This window comes from Pristiophorus japonicus, chromosome 8 (genome assembly GCF_044704955.1).
Source record: "Pristiophorus japonicus isolate sPriJap1 chromosome 8, sPriJap1.hap1, whole genome shotgun sequence".
Taxonomy (NCBI): Eukaryota; Metazoa; Chordata; class Chondrichthyes; family Pristiophoridae; genus Pristiophorus; species Pristiophorus japonicus.
The window spans coordinates 649815-674448 of record NC_091984.1 but is presented as its reverse complement, the minus strand read 5'-3'; the positions used below and the strand labels follow the sequence as shown (position 1 = coordinate 674448).

At 47.9% G+C, this 24634-nt stretch overlaps 1 protein-coding gene across 1 annotated transcript in view; it reads left to right on the top strand.

Annotated features, from left to right (window-relative positions):
• Nucleotides 1-761: 761 nt before the first annotated feature.
• The window catches only part of lpar3 (lysophosphatidic acid receptor 3), a 116275-nt gene continuing 92402 nt past the window's right edge, over nucleotides 762-24634 (top strand). Inside the window, exon 1 of the mRNA XM_070885950.1 lies at nucleotides 762-1165. The gene's annotated coding sequence lies outside the window, so the exon portion shown is untranslated. The remainder of the gene's footprint in view (nucleotides 1166-24634) is intronic.

The window sequence follows — 24634 nt, the reverse complement described above, 5'->3', positions numbered from 1 at the left end:
TCCCTTTTTTTTGGCGTGGAAGCAAGTCATCCTCGTTTCGAGGGATTGCCTATGATGATGATGAGATAAGTATTATATCTGTAAGCATTCAAGTGATGACTCCACGAGGCGAGGTATTGTACTTGAACTGTTGTGACCTTAGTCCATTTATTGCAGCTCCTGAATGAGGGTACAGTAAGGTGAGCTCCCTTTTATACCTGGTTACCTGCAGTGTACAGGTGACCCCAAGGTCTCCACCAATTGCACCCTCTGGTGGTACAGGCATAGTGTGCACAGTGTGAAGATACATTCAGTGCTCTTATATAACTGTACATTGAGTGTACAGGGTGTATACTTATGTTATACATACACAACAATAAGCATATGAGGGAGGGGAGAATAGTGGGTTAAGCGGATAGAGATAGATGAGGAAAGACAGGAGGAGACTGAAGTGGAACATCAACACCACTTGGACTGGTTGGGCTGAATGGCCTACTCCTGCACCTATTTTCTATGTTTCTATAAATGCCAGCATGGACTGGTTGGGCCGAATGGCCTGTTCTTGTGCTGTATGCCCTGTGTAAACACAGAGGAGGTGGGAATGTTAGCATTCCTGGTCTAATTGACCGTCCGCCTCACCCACTGGTCTGTAATCCGATTTATTGCATGTGATTTTGAAATCCATGCCCCGCCCAACCTGCACGGCCAATTCAAACGTTTTTTTGCAATCATTTCTAGACCTGTCGAACATGTTCTCGGGAACTTGTCCCCACATGAAGGAAATGCTGCCTTGCCTGGCGTGGCGAGCCCTCCCTGTACAGCAACACTTTTGTCAGTCACATAACAGTGTGTGACTGTGAATGTGAGCCTGGGCTCACCTCCCCCCCCAGGGCATTGCCAGCCTGGCTGGGCTCCCCTGATGGAGTGCCACCTCAGTGGACAGGAGCTGTTTGGGGCTGTGGATCCCTTTGCTCCTGGGTTCCAGGGCACAGCGCCAAACTGGGAGCTCAGCAAGTTTCTCCAGCAAGTAACCGAAGTGAGGGGGAGGGAGTGGGAGGTAACCAAGCAGCAGAACTCCAGCGAAACTGCAAAGGACGAGAGCTCCATTGCAAGCCCTGTGACCCTGGGAGGAACCGCTTCAACTTTTGGACGTCTGCTTCAAACTGCCCAGGACTGTGGGGAGAAGGTGAGCGAATTGTGATGTGCCTGTTGCTGTGAGCGCTGCAAACCCGGGATTTGGCAATCTTTGCGCTAGCGTCTCTTCACTCTGCAGGTGCCGAGTTCCAGAGACCAGCCAAATCTTAAATCCTGCACACTGCACTTCCTGATGTGTTTCCATTAACTTTTGCATCTGGGAACTTCCAGGTCACCGATTTTACTGAAATTGCTTCTAACAGTATTTGTTTTAAAAGAATTTAAGCAAATTGTACACCAGTATAATTATAGATGGCGGTGGCTATGCTTTAAAGAGGCAATGTTCTAACCCTCAATTAAAAAAAAAAGCATTGTGTTTCTATTCAGGCCCCTCGGCACGTTTTACATAACTTGGGTGTTCTTAAAATTAGAGCAATACTGGGTGCACCTAATGATAAAAGACATGCCTTTAAACAGCACCTTTTACAATCCCCAGATGTCCCAAAGAGCCAATGAAGTACTATTTTGAGTGTGGCCACTGTTGTAATATGGGAAATGCAGCAGCCGGTTTGCGCACAGCAAGCTCCCACAAATGGCACTGTGATAATGAGCAGATATCCTGTTTTGGGTCCGCGGGTCCTGTTAAGCTGTGTGGCCACCAGTCTTCCGGAGGTCCCGCGCAGGCCGGTCACTGGCTTTTCCATGGAGGAAACCACACACACGCGAAAATTTGAATGGGACACTCAGTTACTTAAAGGGACAGCGCATTAATAAACAATCAAAGGGAAATCAATTGGAAGGGTTGATACCAGAGACACTAACCCAGCTTTTCTCTTTACAAATGCTAACTGACCTGTTAGTATTCCTTTAGCATATGCAGTTTTTTTTAATCAAAACTCTGTGCTAAAAAAAATTAATCCTTGACATGTTCACATCTCAAGCAGAAACTATTCCAGTAAGATTCCTTTCTCCATTGTCCTTGATCAGGAATATCTCTGACCCTTTCAGTCTGTAATGCCAAATACTGACAAAATGTACAAGTTACGGGAAGACATTTGTTGTAACTGCATGGACTGTGTGATAAGTGAGCACTCAGTACTGCTCCCACCTCTGTCAGAATGTTGTGCGTTCTTGCCCTACTTCAGGAAATTGTGTAAGGGAAATTGATGGGATTGAAGGCCGATAAATCCCCAGGGCCTGATAGTCTGCATTCCAGAGTACTTAAGGAAGTGGCCCTAGAAATAGTGGATGCATTGATGATCATTTTCCAACAATCTATCGACTCTGGATCAGTTCCTATGGACTGGAGGGTAGCTAATGTAACACCACTTTTTAAAAAAGGAGGGAGAGAGAAAACAGGTAATTATAGACCAGTTAGCCTGACATCAGTAGTGGGGAAAATGCTGGAATCAATTATTAAAGATGTAATAGCAGCACATTTGGAAAGCAGTGACAGGATCGGTCCAAGTCAGTATGGATTTATGAAAGGGAAGTCATGCTTGACAAACCTCCTAGAATTTTTTGAGGATGTAACTATTGGAGTGGACAAGGGAGAACCAGTGGATGTGGTGTATTTGGACTTTCAAAAGGTTTTTGACAAGGTCCCAGGCAAGAGATTAGTGTGCAAAATCAAAGCACATGGTATTGGGGTAATGTACTGATGTGGATAGAGAACTGGTCGGCAGACAAGAAGCAGAGAGTAGGAACAAACGGGTCCTTTTCAGAATGGCAGGGGGTGACTAGTGGGGTACCGCAAGGTTCAGTGCTGTGACCCCAGCTATTTACAATATACATTAATGATTTAGACGAAGGAATTGAATGTAATATCTCCAAGTTTGCAATTGACACTAAGCTGGGTGGCGGTGTGAGCTGTGAGGAAGATGCTAAGAGGCTGCAGGGTGACTTGGACAGGTTAGGTGAGTGAGCAAATGCATGGCAGATGCAGTATAATGTGGATAAATGTGAGGTTATCTACTTTGGTGGCAAAAACAGGAAGGCAGATTATTATCTGAATGGTGACAAATTAGGAAAAGGGGGGGTGCAATGAGACCTGGGTGTCATGGTACATCAGTCATTGAAAGTTGGCATGCAGGTACAGCAGGCAGTAAAGAAAGCAAATGGCATGTTGGCCTTCATAGCGAGAGGATTTGAGTATAGGAGCAGGGAGGTCTTACTGCAGTTGTACAGGGCCTTGGTGAGACCACATCTTGAGTATTGTGTGCAATTTTGGTCTCCTAATCTGAGGAAGGACATTCTTGCTATTGAGGGAGTGCAGCGAAGGTTCACCAGACTGATTCCCGGGATGGCAGGACTGACATAAGAAGAAAGACTGGATTGACTAGGCTTATATTCACTGGAATTTAGAAGAATGAGAGGGGATCTCATAGATGCATATAAAATTCTGACGGGATTCGACAGGTTAGAAACATAGAAAATATGTACAGGAGCAGGCCATTCGGCCCTTCGAGCCTGCACCACCATTCAATAAGATCATGGCTGATCATTCCTTCAGTACCCCGTTCCTGCTTTCTCTCCATACTCCTTGATCCCTTTAGCCGCAACGGCCATATCTAACTCCCTCTTGAATATATCCAATGAACTGGCATCAACAACTCTCTGCGGCAGGGAATTCCACAGGTTAACAACTCTCTGAGTGAAGAAGTTTCTCCTCAATTCAGTCCTAAATGGCCTGCCCCTTATCCTAAGACTGTGTCCCCTGGTTCTGGACTTCCCCAACATCGGGAACATTCTTCCCGCATCTAATCTGTCCCCTCTCATCCTTCTAAACTCCAGTGTATAAAAGCCCAGTTGATCCAGTCTCTCCTCATATGTCAGTCCAGCCATCCCTGGAATCAGTCTGGTGAACCTTCGCTGCACTCCCTCAATAGCAAGAACGTCCTTCCTCAGATTAGGAGACCAAAACTGAACACAATATTCCAGGTGGGGCCTCACCAAGGCCCTGTATAACTGCTGTAAGATTACCTTGCTCCTATACTTAAATCCCCTCGCTATGAAGGCCAACATACTATTTGCCTTCTTCACCGCCTGCTGTACCTGCATGCCAACCTTCAATGACTGATGAACCATGAAACCCAGGTCTTGTTGCACCTCCCCTTTTCCTAATCTGCCGCCATTCAGATGATATCCTGCCTTCGTGTTTTTGCCTCCAAAGTGGATAACCTCACATTTATCCACATTATACTGCATCTGCCATGTATTTGCCCACTCGCCTAACCTGTCCAAGTCACCCTGCAGCCTCTTAGCGTCCTCCTCACAGCTCACACCGCCACCCAGTTTAGTGTCATCTGCAAACTTGGAGATATTACACTCAATTCCATCACCTAAATCATTAATATATATTGTAAAGAGCTGGGGTCCCAGCACTGAGCCCTGCGGCACTCCACTAGTCACTGCCTGCCATTCTGAAAAGGACCCGTTAATCCCGACTCTCTGCTTCCTGTCTGCAGGAAGAATGTTCCCGATGTTGGGGACATCCAGAACCAGGGGTCACAGTCTAAGGATAAGGGGTAAGCCATTTAGTACCGAGATGAGGAGAAACTTCTTCACCCAGAGAATTGTGAACCTGTGGAATTCTCTACCACAGAAAGTTGTTGATGCCAGTTCATTGGATATATTCAAAAGGGAGTTAGATGTGGCCCTTACGGCTAAAGGGATCAAGGGGTATGGAGAGAAAGCAGGAGTGGGGTACTGAAGTTGCATGATCAGCCATGATCATATTGAATGGTGGTGCAGGCTCGAAGGGCCGAATGGCCTGCTCCTGCACCTATTTTCTACGTTGCAGCGACTGCAGCATGTAATCACAGGTTGGCCCTTCAGTGCAGTACTGATGGAGTGCTGCATTGCCTGAAGCGCCATCTTTTGGATGAGACATTCGAACAGGGCGCTATCTGCCTGTCCGTGGCTTCGGTGGATGTGGAAAAAAAATCCCAGTGCACTACTTGAAGGAGAAGATGGAGTTCTTCCACTGTCCAGGGAAACAGTCTTCCCTTTGCAACAATTTGTATTTATATAGCACCTTTCGTCTCGAGGTGCTTCACCGGAGCGATTATCAAAACAAAATTTGACACTGAACCACATAATGAGATATTGGGACAGGTGACAGAGGTAGATTTTAAGAAGCATCCTGAAGGAGTAGAGAGGTGGAGAGGTTTAGGAAGGGAATTCCATTGCCGAGGTCCAGTGTGTGAGCTGTGGCTTAGTTGGTTGGACTCCTTGCCTCGGAGTCAGAAGGTCATGAGTTCAAATCCCACTCCAGGGACTTGAGCACAAAAATACTGAGCTGACGCTCCCAGTGTAATACTGATGGAGTGCTGCATTGTCTGAGGTGCAGTCTTTAGGATGAGGCTTTAAACTGAGGCCTCGTCTGCTCTCGGGTGGATGTAAAAAAAATCACACGGCATTATTTTGAAGAAGAGCAGGGGAGTTATCCTCGGTGTCCTGGCCAATATTTACCCCTCAATCAACATCACTAAAAACAGTTTATCTGGTCGTTATCGCATTGCTGTTTGTGGGAGCTTGCTGTGTGCAAATTGGTTGCTGCAATTCCTATATTACCACAGTGACGACACTTCAAGGAGTACTTTATTGGCTGTAAAGCGCTTTGGGACGCCTGGTGGTCGTGAAAGGCGCTATATAAATGCAAGTTGGTTTAGGCAGCTGCCAATGCTGGAGTGATTAAAGTCAGGGATACACAACACCATGAAAGACAGATTAACTGCTCATTCATCTCACTTGCTGTTTGTACACAAATGGGCTACCATATTTCTCTACCTAACGCCAGGAATTAATCTCTGCTGCCCCCTCCTCTCCTTCAAGTAGTGATCTGGAGCATCCTGAGAATATGTGAATCAGAGAATCAGAGAATCAGTGAACGGTTACAGCACGGGAGGCCATTCAACCCATCGAGCCCGTGCCGGCTCTCTGCAAGAGCCCCTCAGCCAGTCCCACTCCCTCGTCCTTTCCCCGTAGCACTGAAAATTATTTTTCCTTCAGGTACTTATCCAACTCCCTTTTCAGTGCTACGATTGAGTCTGCCTCCACCACCCTCTCAGGCCGTGCATTCCAGATCCTAACCACTCGCTGCCTAAAAACGTTTTTCCTCATGTCGCCTTTGGTTCTTCTGCCAATCGCCTTAAATCTGTGTCCTCTGGTTCTCGACCCTTCCACCAATGGGAACGGTTTCTCTCTCTCTACTCTGTCCAGACCCCTCATGATTTCCTCTCAACCTTCTCTGCTCCAAGAAGAAAAACCCCAGCTTCTCCAGTCTATCCCCGTAACTGAAGTCCCTCATCCCTGGAACCATTCTCGTAAATCTTTTCTGCTCCCTCTCTAAGGCCTTCACATCCTTCCTAAAGTGCGGTGCCCAGAATTGGACACAATACTCCAGTTGAGGCTGAACTAGTGTTTTATAAAGGTTCAGTGCAACTTTCTTGTTTTTGTACTCTGTGCCTCTATTTATGAAGCCCAGGATCCCATATGCTTTTATAACCACTTTCTCAACCTGCCCTGCCACCTTCAGTGATTTGTGCCCATATACCCTCCAGGTCTCTCTGTTCATGCACCTCCTTTAGGATTGTACCCTTTAGTTTATATTGAGTCTCCTTATTATGTCCCACACTCCAAAGAAGTGTGTAAACTTTGCTGAAACTCAGTTTGAAAAGTGCCAACCTGGTCCAAAAGAATTATGTAAATATACATCTGAGGAAAGAGAGGTATATTGGATGTGCCCTCAATGACACTATTGTTTACATCATTGGATTATAATACACACTGAGTTCTCTGGGTAAGGACATATCGGTTACCATTTAGCAGAGCTGAACGTTCACTTCACAATAACCTAGTCCTTCAGTGAGGATATCACACCACATTGTGGCCTTTGATATCTGTTGTAACACCATGCCTAGAAAAGAAATTGGAACTGAAGCACACCCCTCCCCTCAGTCTCCACGGAATATAATTAATCTTTTGGGCTGGATGTAGAGGCGTGGGCTGAATGGTTCTCCACATCTTTCTTGTGGTTGAAAAGCCAAAAAGCAATAGGGAATACTATTGGTTTCAGATAAGGTGCTTGAGATTCACAGTTTTTATGATTCAATCTGAATGTCTCATTAAAAGCACCGTCTTATAATACATTCTCCCAGGAGTCAGGTTTTCAGTAAGTCAACTGAAATGAATCATATCTGGAATCACGCACCCAATTCATGTCACGCTAACTTGAGCATGACTGACAAACTGAATAAATGGAATCTGATACTGGCCAAGAAAATGAAATGTATATGGATATTAATTCCAGGGGAAAATTAAATGGTAGGTATTTATCCAAGTGACTGCGGATAGTTAATACTCTCTTCTCAGTTTCAAACTTTTCTAATTATGTTGCTTAGCTTGTATTAATTCTGTCCGAGTAAACTGAAGTTAAGTCGCTAGTTAGTGAATACCACAACCTACATTCATGAAAATCAACTGCAAAGGTTTTTGTCACATTTGTGAATCCTGCTATCTCAGTAGCACAACTGAAAAGAAAGACTTATATAAGAACATAAGAAATAGGAGCAGGAGAAGGCCACCTGGCCCCTCGAGCCTGCTCCGCCATTCAATACGATCACGGCTGATCTGATCATGGACTCAGCTCCACTTCCCCGCCCGCTCCCCTTAACCCCTATCCCCTTATCGCTCAAAAATCTGTCTTTCTCTGCCTTAAATTTATTCAATGACCCAGCCTCCACAGCTCGCTGGGGCAGAGAATTCCACACATTTACAACCCTCTGAGAGAACAAATTCCTCCTCATCTCAGTTTTAAATGGGCGGCCCCTTATTCTGAGACTATGCCCCTAGTTTTAGTTTCCCCCATCAATGGAAACATCCTCTCTGCATCCACCTTGTCAAGCCCCCTCATAATCTTATACGTTTCGATAAGATCATCTCTCATTCTTCTGAATTCCAATGAGTAGAGGACCAACCTACTCAACCGTTCCTCATAAGTCAACCCCCTCATCTCCGGAATCAACCGAGTGAACCTTCTCTGAACTGCCTCCAAAGCAAGTATATCCTTTCTTAAATATGGAAATCAAAACTGTGTGCAGTATTCCAGGTGTGGCCTCACCAATACTCTGTATAACTGTAGCAAGACTTCACTGCTTTTATAACATAAGAACATAAGAATATAAGAATTAGGAACAGGAGTAGGCCATCTAGCCCCTCGAGCCTGCTCCGCCATTCAACAAGATCATGGCTGATCTGGCCGTGGACTCAGCTCCACTTACCCGCCCGCTCCATCCTCTTTGCAATAAAGGCCAAGATTCCATTGGCGTTCCTGATCACTTGCTGTACCTGCATACTATCCTTTTGTGTTTCATGCACAAGTACACCCAGGTCCCGCTGTACTGCGGCACTTTGCAATCTTTCTCCATTTAAATAATAACTTGCTCTTTGATTTTTTTTCTGCCAAAGTGCATGACCTCACTCTTTCCAACGTTATACTCCATCTGCCAAATTTTTGCCCACTCACTTAGCCTGTCTATGTTCTTTTGCAGATTTTTTTGTGACCTCACACATTGCTTTTCCTCCCATCTTTGTATCGTCAGCAAACTTGGCTACGTTACACTCAGTCCCTTCTTCCAAGTCGTTAATATAGATTGTAAATAGTTGGGGTCCCAGCACTGATCCCTGCGGCACCCCACTAGTTACTGGTTGCCAACCCGAGAATGAACCATTTATCCCGACTCTCTGTTTTCTGTTCGTTAGCCAATCCTCTATCCATGCTAATATATTACCCCCAACCCCGTGAACTTTTATCTTGTGCATCTTTTATGTGGCACCTTTCATGACCACCAAAGCCCTTTACAGCCAATGAAGTACTTCTTAAGTGAAGTCACTGTTGAAATGTAGCAAACACAGCCAGCTCTCACAATAATGACCAGAGAATCTGTTTTAATGATGTTGATTGAGGGATAATCACCAGGATAACTCCCCTGCTCTTCTTTGCGATAGTGCCATGGGATCTTTTACATCCACCTGAGAGGGAAGACGGGGCCTCGGTTTAACATCTCATCCACGATTTATATTAACCATTTAGACTTTGGAATCAGAAACACAATTTCTAAATTTATGGATGACACCAAATTGGGGGATAGTCAACACTGAGGAGGACAGCAACAAATTACAGGGGGACAATAATAAACTTGCAGAATGGGCATATAATCGGCAAATGATGCTCAACACAGATAAATGTGAGATATTACATTTTGGTCGGGAGAATAGGGAGGTCACTTATTACTGGGAGGGTGTGAGTCTGGGTGGGGTAGAGGAACAAAGGGATCTCGGATACAAATACACACATCACTAAACGTTGCGACACAGGTTAGCAAGGCCATAAAAAGCAAACCAAGAACTAGGGTTTATTTCTAGAGGGATAGAATTGAAAAGTAGGGAAGTTATGCTAAACCTGTATCGAACCCTGGTTAGACCACACTTGGAGCACTGCGTACAGTTCTGGTCGCCATATTATAAAAAGGATATAGAGGCACTGGAGAGGGTGCAGAGAAGATTTACAAGGATGATACCAGAAATGCGAGGGTATACATATCAGGAAAGGATGAACAGGCTGGGTCTCTTTTCTCTTGATTAAAGAAGGCTGAGGGGTGACCTAATAGAGGTCTTTAAAATGATGAAAGGTTTTGATTGAGTGGATACAGAGAGAGTGTTTCCACTTGTGGGGAAGAGCATAACTAGAGGCCATCAATATAAGACAGTCACTAATAAACCCAATGGGGAATTCAGGAGAAACTTCTTTACCCAGAGAGCGGTGAGAATGTGGAACTCGCTGCCACAGGGAGGGGTTGAGGTGAATAGTATCGATGCATTTAAGGGGAAGCTGGATAAACACATGGGGGAGAAAGGAATAGAAGGATATGGGGATAGGGTGAGATGGAGAGGGGTGGGAGGGGGCTGGTGTGGAGCATAAACCCCGGCACGGAGCGGTGGGACATAAACCCCGGCACGGAGCGGTGGGACATAAACCCCGGCACGGAGCGGTGGGGCATAAACCCCGGCACGGAGCGGTGGGGCATAAACCCCGGCACGGAGCGGTGGGACATAAACCCCGGCACGGAGCGGTGGGGCATAAACCCCGGCACGGAGCCGGGGGGCATAAACCCCGGCTCGGAGCGGTGGGGCATAAACCCCGGCACGGAGCGGTGGGCCCAATGGCCTGGTTCTGGGCTGTACACTCGGTGTAATTAAAAAATAAAATCCTGCTTTGTGACCATCGTCATTGATTAACAATGGGGGTTGGGGTGGGCAGGAGGGGGTTTGAGAGTAGCTGGCATTACAAAACTGGTCCAAAACTGATTACTGCCCCCCGGAGATGAAAATGTTGCCTACCCCAATATTGTGGGACTTCAAGGTCGCGATGTCATTTTGCAATAACGGTTTATGATGTGAACCGATCCCGCACAGATTTTATTGCCTCGTAATTAATCGCAGATATCCCTTATTCTCCATGTGATAAATTCTTCAAGTTGTTTTATGCTGAAATAGAGTGCAGAGCACCGATTAAAGGGCAAAGCAAGCTTGAATCTAATCCTGAGTCTAATCATGGGAACCTGGGGCGTATTTTCTTAAAAGATGGTGGTTTGCAGACCCAGTGATAACATTCAGCACTGATCTTGATCTGCTGGCTTAATTCTGACACTGTAGACTTTATATGCGCATTAATGCTCATTCAAATCGACACTTCAGTCGCCTGAGGAAGAGAGTGTTCGAAGACCAGGCCCTCAAATCTGCCAGCAAGCTCACGGTCTACAGGGCTGTAGTAATACCCGCCCTCCTGTATGGCTCAGAGACATGGACCATGTACAGAAGGCACCTCAAGTCGCTGGAGAAATACCACCAACGATGTCTCCGCAAGATCCTAAAAATGCCCTGGGAGGACAGACGCACCAACATCAGCGTCCTCGACCAGGCCAACATCCCCAGCATCGAAGCACTGACCACACTCGACCAGCTCCGCTGGGCAGGCTACATTGTCCACATGCCCCGACACGAGACTCCCAAAGCAAGTGCTCTACTCGGAACTCGTCCACGGCAAACGAGCCCCAGGTGGGCAGAGGACACCCTCAAAGCCTCCCTGATAAAGTGCAACATCCCCACTGACACCTGGGAGTCCCTGACCAAAGACCACCCTAAGTGGAGGAAGTGCATCCGGGAGGGCGCTGAGCACCTCGAGTCTCATCGCCGAGAGCGTGCAGAAACCAAGCGCAGGCAGCGGAAGGAGCGTGCGGAAAACCAGTCCCACCCTCCCCTTCCCTCAACCACTGTCTGTCCCACCTGTGACAGGGACCGTGGTTCTTGTATTGGACTGTTCAGCCACAAAAGGTCTCATTTTTAAAGTGGAAGCAAGTCTTCCTCGATTCTGAGGGACTGTCTATGATGATGATGAAAGAACCAAGAATTTACCCTCTTTGGTTCCAATAGTATCTGAAGGAAATGTATTTGCAGGGCTACGGGGAAAGGGCGGAGGAGTGTGACTGGCTGAGAGTCAGCAAGGGCTCGACGGGCTGAATGACCCTTCTTCTGTGCTGCAACCATTCTATGATTCGAGTCATTGTTTAGACTCTTGGGGCCGAAATTGTCCATTTCCTTAAGGCCTGATCCACCGCAAATCGTGGCCACGCTGCGGAGTGTAGTGGCCGCCGACTTTTGGTGGATTTGCCACGGTTAGCCCAATTGCCATCCCGAGTTTTGCCGGCATTGCCCCGATCCCCTCCCTTACCGCTCCTCTGCTGCCGAATCGGTGTTAAGCACATCATCACCGTGCGCACCACCGATCTAGTCCCCTCCCCCCGCATTCCCCTCGGTAAATCTTCGGCCCGGCTGGTGGTGCCAAAACAACCTTTCCCCAGTGGGCCAGTGAGGCTGTGGCCTTCTGCAGCGGCGGGGCAGTTTCCCGAAAAGGAGCAGGTGCACTGCCGCTGCCAGATCGGCCCAACAATTGTGACCCGGGTTCGGCCAGGCCACCAAAAGGCAGCCTGCACCCCCTCTTGGGTACCAGGCCGCTGGCCCGGCCGAAACCCTCCCTGCTGGCCCCGTGGGCCGTAGTTTTAAAATCGCTGAGGTTCTCCCCTTTAAGTGCAGGGGAGAGTCATGGTGACATCATCGCGGTGAATACACACCACCCCCAACCTCCGACCCTCGGGTGATGTCACCGTCCTGTGTCTGCCCCTCGGGTGATGTCACCGTCCTGTGTCCGCCCCTCGGGTGATGTCACCGTCCTGTGTCTGCCCCTCGGGTGATGTCACCGTCCTGTGTCCGCCCCTCGGGTGATGTCACCGTCCTGTATCTGCCCCTCGGGTGATGTCACCGCCCTGTATCCGCCCCTCGGGTGATGTCACCGCCCTGTATCCGCCCCTCGGGTGATGTCACCGCCCTGTATCCGCCCCTCGGGTGATGTCACCGCCCTGTATCCGCCCCTCGGGTGATGTCACCGCCCGGTATCTGCCCCTCGGGTGATGTCACCGCCCTGTATCCACCCTCTGGTGATGTCACCGCCCGGTATCTGCCCCTCGGGTGATGTCACCGCCCTGTATCCGCCCCTCAGGTGACGTCACCGCCCGGTATCCGCCCTCGGATGACGTCACCGCCCGGTATCCGCCCTCGGGTGATGTCACCGCCCTGTATCCGCCCTCGGGTGATGTCACCGCCCTGTATCCGCCCCTCGGGTGATGTCACCGCCCTGTATCTGCCCCTCAGGTGACGTCACCGCCCGGTATCCGCCCTCGGGTGATGTCACCGCCCTGTATCCACCCTCTGGTGATGTCACCGCCCTGTATCCGCCCTCGGGTGATGTCACCGCCCGGTATCTGCCCCTCGGGTGATGTCACCGCCCTGTATCCGCCCCTCAGGTGACGTCACCGCCCGGTATCCGCCCTCGGGTGATGTCACCGCCCTGTATCCGCCCTCGGGTGATGTCATTGCCCTGTATCCGCCCCTCGGGTGATGTCACCGCCCTGTATCCGCCCCTTGGGTGATGTCACCGCCCGGTATCCGCCCTCGGGTGATGTCATTGCCCTGTATCCGCCCCTCGGGTGATGTCACCGCCCTGTATCCGCCCCTCAGGTGACGTCACCGCCCGGTATCCGCCCTCGGGTGATGTCACCGCCCTGTATCCGCCCTCGGGTGATGTCATTGCCCTGTATCCGCCCTCGGGTGATGTCACCGCCCTGTATCCGCCCCTCGGGTGATGTCACCGCCCTGTATCCGCCCCTCTTGTGTAGTCACCACCGCCCCCCCCCCCCCCCCATTAAGAGCGACTGCCGGAGCCGTGGGAAAAAAAACAACAAAGAGCGGAATGTCGCTCAAGAGTCGACCTGAACTGCAGCTGCAGTAAATACCATCGACACGGGGTGGGAGCGCCCCTTTGTGAGCGGGGGAAATTTCTACTGTTTGGAAGCTAGTCACAGTTAATTGTTTCTCATTTCAATGTCCTACACCCATGAAATGGGTACGTAGCATAACGGTTATGTTAGAGCACTACTCCTCCAGTAGGCTCGGACTAATGATCCAGAGACGTGAGTTCAAATCCCACCACTGTAGCTGGGGAATTTAAATTCAGCTAATTAAATAAATCTGGAATAAAAAGCTCGTGTCAGTGATGGTGAGCGTGAAGCTACTGGATTGTTGTGAAAACCCACCTGGTTCACTGATGTTGTTTGGTGGAAAGAAATATTCTATCTTTACCCAGTCAGGCCTTTACGTGACTCCAGTCCCACAGCAATGGAGTTAACACTTAACCTAGTAAGCCACTCAGTTGTACCAAAACCACTAGGAAAAACAACAATAAGACCTTCACCACACGGACTGTAGCGGTTCAAGAAGGCAGCTCACCACCACCTTCTCCAGGAAGGACAATAAATGCCGGCCATGCCAGTGGTGCCCACATCCCATGAATGAATAAAAAGCGATTAAACAGCGAACCAGGTGGCCAGAATATGCCGTGTTAATCAATTGTTCCTGTGGTCCAAGGGGAGGTTCCTTTTTATAACTTTGTTCTCAGGATTTGGCCAATACCGACAAGGCCGCATTTATTGCCCATTCCTAGTTACTTAATTAGTGATTGTTTCAGTTTGACTTCAATCACTGAGTGTGGTACTAGAGTCACAGGTAGGCAAGTTCCCTTCCTTAAAGTGGCACTAGTTAACATCTTGGTGCCAGTCTATAAGTGGCCAAATGTATTGAATTCAATTTCAGAGCTTGCTATGGTGGGGCTTGAACCCACGGCTGTAGGACATCTTGAGACGTCCTAAAATGCGCTCGATAAATGCAAGTCTTTCTTTCTTTCTTTTCCTTCCTTCCTTCCTTCCTTCCAATATCCTGTTTACTACATCGTGCTTTCTCCTTGTATTCCAGTCGTAGATTGGAGGATAAAGTGGTTCATCTGGAGGGAAAAATGAGCTCCCAACTTGATGCCATACTAAAGATGCACTTGTAAATAAACATAGAGAGAGACTACAGTAAGATACTGAAAGTAAGAAAAGAACGAAAGACTTGCATTCATCTCGCGCCTTTGAGGACCTCAGGACGTCTCAAGGCGCCCTTGGCAGGCATATAGAATGGGTCCACTGGTCTCTCCTCGACCACCCTGGAACTGGATTTTGTAGTTTGGAGGAGGGAGGGGGATGTCGGAGACAGACGATGGAAGGTGTTGGAGTTGTAGTCTGATAACTGGCCTAAACATCTAGTCTAGGCTGCATGAAAGAAAGAAAGACTTGCATTTATATAACGCCTTTCGAGATGTTCCAAAGCATTTCACAGCCAACAAAATACATTTCAAGTGTAGTCACTGCTGTAATGTCCCACTGCATGAAGTTGTACTGAGATCACCTGGATAGCAAAGGACCCGAATTCCTGGCCTAATTCTTGAAGCAAAAAGGTAAACCTTTATGGGAAAAACAGCACGAATAATCATTGTCCACTTTCCACCAGAAGATGCATTAGGCGGTCAGCCCCAAGCCTGCCAGCTGAGAGGGATAGAGGTGGGACGGAGCACAAGACATATGCGGATCCCCTGGAATCCTGTCCTGGAGTTCAAGATTTCCATCGCACAAATTGTAATAGAATGAAGGGATGGACTGTTCTCAAATCTGCTGATCTGGCCTTTGGCTTCAGTCATCACCGGGTATGACTGGCAGATGTTGATATACGTGGCGTCCAAATTTATTTTACATTTTCCAAATATTTATGCTTTATGCATTTGACAGTTCCCGACATATAAGCTGCAGGCGAAATGTGCTCAGTGGGTAAAAAGACATTGGCCCTGAACTGGCGGTGTATGTGTGACAGCTTACTCTCAGAGTATGTCTTTCCTTTGAAATGCCCCGTATGTTTGGGATTTCCCGAAATCCGGGACTTGCGGCCTGTTGGTGTACGCGTTGTCCGAGGGGGCCACAAAAAAGCAATGACTGGCACAGAGTTGGGCTGTTTGCCCAGCGAATGGCCAGTAATTACCCACATAAGTCTTACGGTTGATGCAAGCGGGCATGGGGCCTGTTTGCATCAGCGTAAGGAGATACTTCAGGCTCAAATTAAACATTTTCATATCCTAAATTATGCACATACACAATCAATTGAGTTTATGCAAATATTGGCCCAGATTACGGTTTTAGTGATGTGTGAAATTATCAAAAAATTAATGTCTTAATGTTGGTGCAGTGAAGTTAACTATGATTAAAATTCCAATTCTGTACTTGTATAATTATTAGATTTGGGGATTCCATTGCATATAATTAGGGGAGTCTCTTCATAAATGATTGAAATGCAATTCTACTTGAAGTGGTGCCAGTCTATAAGTGGCCAAATGTATTTGAGTTCAATTTCAGAGCTTGCTATGGTGGGGCTTGAACCCATGACCTCTGGGTCACTAGCCCAGTACCTGTACCATTACAGTACACTACTGTAGAGTTTCTGATCAAATCACCAACTTTCTGGATGACACTATTGGAACGCACCTGTCTTTGCAATGCCAATGCTTATTGATTGGAGGACCGGGCCCATGTGATCCCAGGTTCGCCTCCACACCGCCTGCGTCCCTGGGATCCGCGGGCCATGATGCTGCCAGCCGCCTCGAGGCCAGAGACCGCGACCTTTCACCGCCTGGCCGCGACCATGTACTTTCGCAATTGTCTCGTGGGTCAAAGACGTACTCCGTAGGTATGCACCTAAACGCGATTTCCAGCCCATTGAAGCTGTATTCATCCCCACTTGTCCTACATTGTAAGAATGGATTGGCATCTGAAGGTAAGTTTAGCATCAATTACCTTCACATACCTCGGCGAAAAAAATAACTCTTAAACATTTTGGCTAGACATCATCAGCGACCATCTGGCAGTGCTTACACTGTTGTCAAATTCCCTCGAGAGAATTCAGTCACTTCCACCCAAATCCACCATATATATCGCTGGCTGTAAGGTTCAGTTCCCACCATGAGGATTGACAGAGAGGCGAAATCATCCAGACCACCATGGTCTTAATGAGCTTTCCTTCATACTTGCTAATGGCCTCACAATTTGTTCGACAAGATATAGGCCTAGAAATTCGATCAGGCTACAAAACGGCGGTGGCGAGATTTATTTGCCCCCGTTTAAAAATCTCAGGCAGCAGTTAATTTGGTGCTGCCTGCTGATTTGAAACACTTTAACGCAGCAATGTATGCACTGCTTCAGGCTGTGCGCTGAGCAGGAGGCTCGACTTCGCATTGCTGTAGCCTCCTGGAGCAAGGCGGCATTCTCTTAAAGCAAGGCTGTCATTTTAGAAAGCAGTCTCGAGCCCTTGAGGTGAACTGCCTTCTGAAAATGTATTTTTAAGTCATTCAAAAATAGGCAGTCTCGAGCTCTTAAAGCCGAACTGCCTGCTGCACGGAGAAAATGGGGAAAGTGCCTCAGCAGCAACACAAATGGCTCAACAGGCCAGGGAAAGGACACCCGAGGGCTTGCACGCAGCACTCCAGCTTTGTGCCGGAGGTCAAAAGTGGGTGAGATGTTCTCTGGCCACAGGGGTCCAGGCGGAACCCAGGAAGAAGGATGTGGGACCGGATTGCCGACGCTGTCATTGCCAGCAGTGTTGCCCACCCCCCCAGGACCTGGCTCCAGTGCCCAAAGTAGTTTCATCATCGCAGACAACACAGGATCACATGGGCTACACGGCACAGAAACAGGCCGTTCGGCCCAACCAGTCCATGCGTTTATGCTCCACTCGAGCCTCCTCCCGTCTTTCCTCATCTAACTCTATCAGCATAACCCTCTATTCCCTTCTCCCTCATATACTTGTCCAGCCTCCCCTTAAATACTATTCGTTTCAACCCCTCCCTGTGGCAGCGAGTTCCACATTCTCACCGCTCTCTGGGTAAAGAAGTTTCTTCTGATATCCCCATTGGATTTCTTGGTGACGATCGTATATTGATGGCCTCTAGTTTTGCTCCTCCCCACAAGTGGAAACATTCTCCCTGTATCCACTCGATCTACTCGATCAGTGGCCGAGGTCAGTGAGTGCATCTTCAAAAGTCGTCTGCTACGAACTGTACCACTAGCCTCACTCACTGCTCGATGCACGACCCCCATCCCCACCCCCATCACTCAACGACCAACACTCAACGACCAACACTCTGTACCAAACATGAGGCACACCAGCCATTCCGGGCTGCACCTCATCCCCTCGGAGGGGTCGATGCTGGCCAATATTGGCAGGAGTCCTTGTCTGAAAGAATACAAGATGCTGATATCCTCCAGTGAAGCGCCGTGGGATATTTTACTATGTGAAGGATGCTATATAACTGCAAGTTGTACATATTTGACATTATATCCTCCTGTTATACGCTGCAGATTGAGCCCCGATGATTTGGCTAATTGAAATTCTTTCCTGCAATAAATGCTGCCAGTGCAATCATTTCTTCTCCCACAAACCACTTATTTCGTGAGATGTGCTTGTTACAGTTGCTAACTTGTTACGTCACCTTATGGTAAATAAATACTCCCATTTTGAGTTGGGCAAACCCATGATGTATTGCAAATTCCACAGTAACAGGCGTGTATTCTGCACAAAGTGCGTCTGCTCTCACTGACACGTGATGCTTTGTGCCCTTGGGTACCATTGCTCCGACCATTATTATCCTTACAGCTGAATCATTTCTGAACACCTTTTATCCTCCCCCCATGACACTTTCACAATGTGAATAGCAAAGGATATTTTTTCCTCACTTTGTTGTCAACTGTCTTCCAAATCTTTCAAAAAAAATAAATAAAGATTGTTTCTTTTCTCGAGTGAACCAGTCCCAAAAAACTAAGGGCAGGGCTCACATTATGGAAACCCCACAGTGGATAATGTCGATTACCAGTAACTCAGTAAATATTTACAATTAGTTTCAGAGAAAAAAATAATGAACTGTATTCGGGAACTTGAAGAGGAACATTATCCTCACTGTCTATTGTCAATGAAGAACTGTGTTCAACTGAGTACATTATAACAACAACAAATTGCGTCTATATAGCGCCTTTAACATGGTAAAACTTCACAGATGCGTTACCAAACAACATTTGACCCCAAGCCACACAGAGATATTGGGACAGGGAGGTCGGTTTTCAGGGGCATCTCAAAAGGAGGAGAGAGAGGTAGGGAGGCGGAGAGGTTTAGGGAGGAAGTTCAAGAGCTTGGGACCTAGGGAGGGGCGAGGGCATGGAGGGATTTGAAAACAAGGATGAGAATTTTTTTAATCGAGGCGTTGCCGGACCGGAAGCAATTAGTGCTGGCCTGGCTAGCGACACCCAAGAATTAATTCATTAAAATACATATCTGTGACACTTAGTCAGCTGCCATGCCCGTTTACTCAAAGCATTAGGGCTGGATTCTCAGTTGCCTAACGCCTCAGTTAGCGGCCGGAGGGGGCGTTAATGGGAGCGTACGAGTTTACCGACTGGGAGCGCAGTCCCACCGGGGGTGTGAACCGCTAGCGCCCGGCTGCTGACGTATTCCTGGTGCAGTGGCCACGCTTGCGCCCTGGTCAGTAAATTCGCTGCGTGGGCCTCATTGAACGTCTGGAAAAACAGTGGGTCCGGGCTGGCAGAGTCGTTAACTGGCGGCTACTTAAAGGGACGAGGAAGTGTTTCCCTCGGAGGCCACAGTCAGTGCAAGGTTTACACACAGCACGGGGGGGGGGCGAGCCTCCCAGTTTGCAGCAGCAGACCGAAATAAGAGTTCGGCATGAGAAAAAGTAACTTTGAAAATTTTAATGGGTGCGTTACATTGCCGCGCCGTTAAGACTCAGCTTTTCCTAGGATCCGAATCGGAGTTCCGCGCATGTGCAATGACGCAGCTAAAATTAGCGCCGCTATTTTCGTTAGCACTCCCTCCCCACCAGCTCTGGTGTGCAATGGCTGATTTAGCGCCTGTCAGCTCTTTGACCGATTCTGACGAATTTCTGGGCAGAGGGCGCTAAAATCACCGCTCTGCCTGGGTTACCGCCTCAAATGAGGGGCGATAAATTTCTCCGTCTACGAGTGGCACCAACCCCAGACAATGTGATCACCCGCATTCAGGACCCCTAATTAACCCCAGAACCCAGGGGCAAACGAGCAGCCTATGTGTCTCAGTCTTCATTGCTTCCACTATAAGCAGCCTAATGTGATGATACGTTTCTCTCACACGCACCCTGCAGTCAGGATGTGTAGTGAGGTCACCTCACAAAATGTCTATGTTTGTCCATCTAACTATACCAGGACCTCACAATGGGCTCAAATTTCCCCAATTATCAGCGCCGTTTTTTGACCTAAATTTAAAATATCCAAGTTTCCCCAAAGATTGTGCACCAGCGTAAAACTCACAGGCACCAAGTATTTAGTCCGCTTATAGGGATTAATAAAAACAAATATTTGAGCCCCTTAGAGCACTATAATCTTCTGTTGTTGATAGTAAAATGCATTGCTCCCTTGAAAAAGGCTTGAAATGTAAACTAGTGTTCGTGTACTTGCTTTCCCCAGTATTGTTTTTATAAATAGCTGTGTTAAGGAGCTTTGATAAAAACAAATACCTACAACATTTGGGAAATGTTTGATAGATTTTTCCACCCAGAATTAAATATTTATTTTGTCAGTGGACTGCTAAAAATCAAGAAAACATTCAGATATCATTTATATAACTTAATGAGTAACAGAATGCTTAAATCGCATTGAGTTCTATTACCAGACAAGTAATAATGCAGCAATTATAACAAACACAATGGGCTCAATTTTCTCCATTATTTTGGCGTGCGTCGCTTTTTTTGGCCTAAATTTAAAATATCCCAGTTTCCCCAAAGTTTGTGCCCCAGAGCAACTCAGTTAGTCACGATTTTTTTAAGTTAGTTTTTTTTGCGTCATAGGGGCGTAACCTGATATCTGCACAAGTTTGGCCAACTTACATTTCTCCTAGGATGGCGTATGTGACCACTCCCGAAAAACCTTCTGGGCACTTAAGAATAACCAGCGTACATTAAAAAAATCGGTGTAGAAAGACGCCATCGTTTTTATGCAAAGTTTTGGAGGGAGTCAGGAACACATTAAATATGCATCATGAAGCTTAATTTTTCAAACTTAAAATGGAGAAAATGGAAGTCTAATGCAATTCTTTAATTTTGGCTTTTTTCCAAAGTGCCACGCCACCACAAAGTGTCTCTTCACCGGGCTCGAGGGTCGGAACGTCAGCCGGCAGAATCGGTCCCTCGCCTGGACGCAGGAGCTCGGGGCTCGGCTTCAAAAGAAGTCCCGGGGGGGTGGGGGGTGGAAACTGAACTGAAGGCATGAGAAGCCTTACATCATGCAACAGTATCAAAAGAAGTCCAGGGGGAAGGGGGCAGTGGGGGGAGGGGGGGATGGGTGTTTGCCGAGCCCGTGTCCGGGCGAGGGAGCGATTCTGCCGGCAGCCCTTGAGCTCGGTCGGTGGTGGGCTGGTACTTTGAACAAAATCTAAGATTAAAGAATTGCATTAGACTTCGTTGTCCCAAATGTCCTCATTGAATGCCGAGCTTCCCGTTCTAAGCAAGCCTATTGCGCACCTGGGTGTGGTCCATACTAGGGGCATCGACCTTGGGGAGAGAGAGAAGAAGCATTAACTCCTTATCCTGCTGTTTTGAGCTTCTTGCAAAGGTACAGTTTAATTATGGTGGGGGCAATACTGACAATGCCACACCTTGTGCAAACCTTCTGCATGATGGTTCTACAGAGGAGATGATTGATTAGACATCATCGCATGAGGAACCTCAGAGCACGTAGGGTGATGGGCAGGAGGCCTTACCCACCTCGGGTATATCGAGACAGGCATTCATATCTGCACCTGAGTGATGCAGACTGTGTGAGAAGGCTGCGTTTCCGCAAAGATGTTGCAACCGAGATATGCGAGTTAGTAAAAGCAGACCTGCAACCTAGAAGTGTCAGGAGGACTGCTTTATCAATTGAGTGAAGGTTACAGCTGTACTTTCATTCTATGCATCTGAATCATTCCAGGCCACAACTGGGGATGTGTGCGGCATTTCTCAACATGCAACACATGTCTGCATTCGGCAGGTGACTGCTGCACTATATGCCCGGAGGAATGACTATATAAAGTTCCCCATGACTGCCCAGGCAATGTGTGACAGGGCTGTGGGCTTCTCCAGGATTGCTGGAGAAGGTTCAGAGCTGCATTGATTGTACCCACATCGCCTTGTGAGCAACTTTGGAGGATTCCGAGATTTACAGGAACAGAAAAGGCTTCCACTCTATTAATGTGCAGCTTGTGTGTGACAATATGCATCGCATCATGTCAGTTGATGCAAGATACCCTGAGATAACCCATGATGCTTTCATCCTACCCGAGAGCACTATATCTGCCATGTTTCAGCAGCAGCCAGAAAGGCAGAGCTGACTACTGGGAGACAAAGGACACTGCCTCGCCACCTGGCTCGTGACGCCCCTACGCATCACCCGGTCAGAAGGTGACCGGGAATACAACATGTCGCACATTGCGACGCGCAGCATAATAGAGAGGACCATTGGCATCCTGAAGCAGCGTTTCCGATGCCTGGATCATTCCGGAGGCTACTTGCAATACTCCCCTGAGATTGTCGGTCAGTTCACTGTTGTGTGCTGCATGCTGCATAACTTAGCCATCATGAGGCAGCAGCAGCTGGTAGTAGAAGACCCGGCTGAGGTGAGAGTGGCTGATGATGATGAGGAAGATGCAGACTGAGGAGGAGGAGGAGGACGAGGAAGCCGTGATACTACCTGAACCCGGAGCACGATGGCGGAGGATGGCGGACCATCGTGACCATTTAACGATTGCTCGAGCCTTGCACCAGCAGCTCATCCGTGGACACTTTGCTGCCTGAAGGCCCAGCGGCAACTGGTCCACACGGAGCATGTTTACTGTTTGAGCCTGTTCCGTAATGTTGTGTTGTGTTAATGGAACAAATAATGGAAATTATTCTTGTTTACTTCAAAAAGTTGTGTTAATAATGGAACAAATAATGGAAATGATTCAGTTATAAGTTAAAATATATTTTATTCAACAGTTTAGCAAACACTTGTTTGTACTTAACTTTAAAAAAATATTCTTGTATTAAATTAAGTTTTCAGTTAAGATCACTCTAAGATAACTTTAAAACTTTAAGATCACTTACAAACTTTTAAACTTGTAAATTTACATAACTTACAAACAACTTTAAATTTGAGAACAGCTACAACAACAACAATAACAACAACAACAGCAGCAGCAAAGAAAGGCTGCATCCATCTCTCCTCCACCTTATTCTCAGACCGCCCGCTGCGCTTTTTCTTGGTGACTCCATCCCTGCCCGCAGACAGTGGCACAGCGTTTCTCGGGTTGGTACCGAGCTTATTCTTTCGAACATCTCGGGTAATGCGCACCTCTTGATGGGGGGGGGGGGGGGGGGACAGGCGGTAATGTGGAAGGCCCGGCTTGGGCCTCTTCAGAGGCTGGTCTGGGGATTGGAGTGGGAGTGGCAGTTGTTTCCGTCAATGGGCACGGGGTCTGGGTATGTTCCCTTATTGCAGCAGCTAACTCTGACATTCCCTCCCTCATGTGCCCTGACAGTGTCTCAACTACCTGCAACATTCCCTCTCTCATGTTCACTGACAGTGTATCAGCTACCCGAGACATTCCCTCCCTCATTCCCCGACAGTGTTCCCATTTCTCATGAGAGTTTTGTTACTTCTCCCGACAGTCCCGATACCTCATCACCCACCCCACCGATGGTGTCCAGCAGTGATCGTGTAAGGTCAATGCTCTCCACACTCATTGCCATCATCTGAACCACATCTGTTAGATCCTGCACCTCAGGAGAGCGCTGTCGAGCTCGCCTTCCCCTCCTCACCCTGGGTGTGGCTTGCTGCATCCCATTGGGACCCGCAGCCTCGGATTGTGAGAAACCATGGAATCTCCCAGCACTCGTGCCACTTAGGAATGGGCCTGGCACCTCATGGGCTACACTTGCACCTCCTCCAAAGTGAGTACAACAGTGGGGGCTTCATTCTTCACCTCCCCCTGCCCCTCCTCGCCATGCTCTTGGTCTGGAAGGTGGGATTGTAAGACTTTCTCCTCTTCAGGCTCATTTGTGTCTGAATCTTCTTCAGCACTGGCTTCAGCCTAGTCAGGGTTGGCCTCAAGTTCTGCAAAATATAACAGAACAGACAAATGGTTAGCAGCACAGGAGGGGGCAGGGGGGCATGAGTAGGCTCACACAGCGCAGGCAGCAGGCTGATTTGAAGGACCACGATGAATGATAGCACATTGCATCAACCGAAGCGTAGCTGACAAGAGACATCCCCATGAACCGAAGCATGGCTAGCCCGCGCAGTACTTAACATTTTAGCAAAGCCAGACTGTGGAATTTGCAGGACTTGCCCTCTCCCTCGAGTGTGGGCCCAGCTTGTGCAATAGTGATTGCTTTTCTCCAGGGAGGACCCATCAAAGCAGCGACCCTCTCTTCCAAGGGTGTCAGTGGCTGCAGATTTGCCGGGCCTCCTCCTGTTCGAGTTCTTTCCCTTTTGTTGTGTGCCACCTTCCCCTGCAAAGATGAAAATATAACTTTTTAGAGAGGGTGTCTTTCTGCTGGGTGGGACATTTACAATTGCAATTCGATTGAATAAATGAAAATATTACTTCCACTAACTACTTGACCAAGATCCTGCCACTTCTTTTTGCACTGGCCTCCAGACCTCGGGATGGTCACCATTACACAGTAATCTTCTGCAAGTTGGTTCCAGCGTTTCTTCATTTCTTATGGTGAAACTTTTGTGTGACCTCTGCTGGTGTCCAGCTCGTGCTACCTGGCCTCAATCACAGTAACCAGTGCCTCCACTTCATCCTGTAAGAAATTCTTGGTCCTTGTGCTGCGTTGCAAATTGTATTGCAGCTCCAATTTTTCCAATGAGAATTAAAAGTTCGCACACACAACTAGCTCTTTAAAACTGGCCGAATGCAG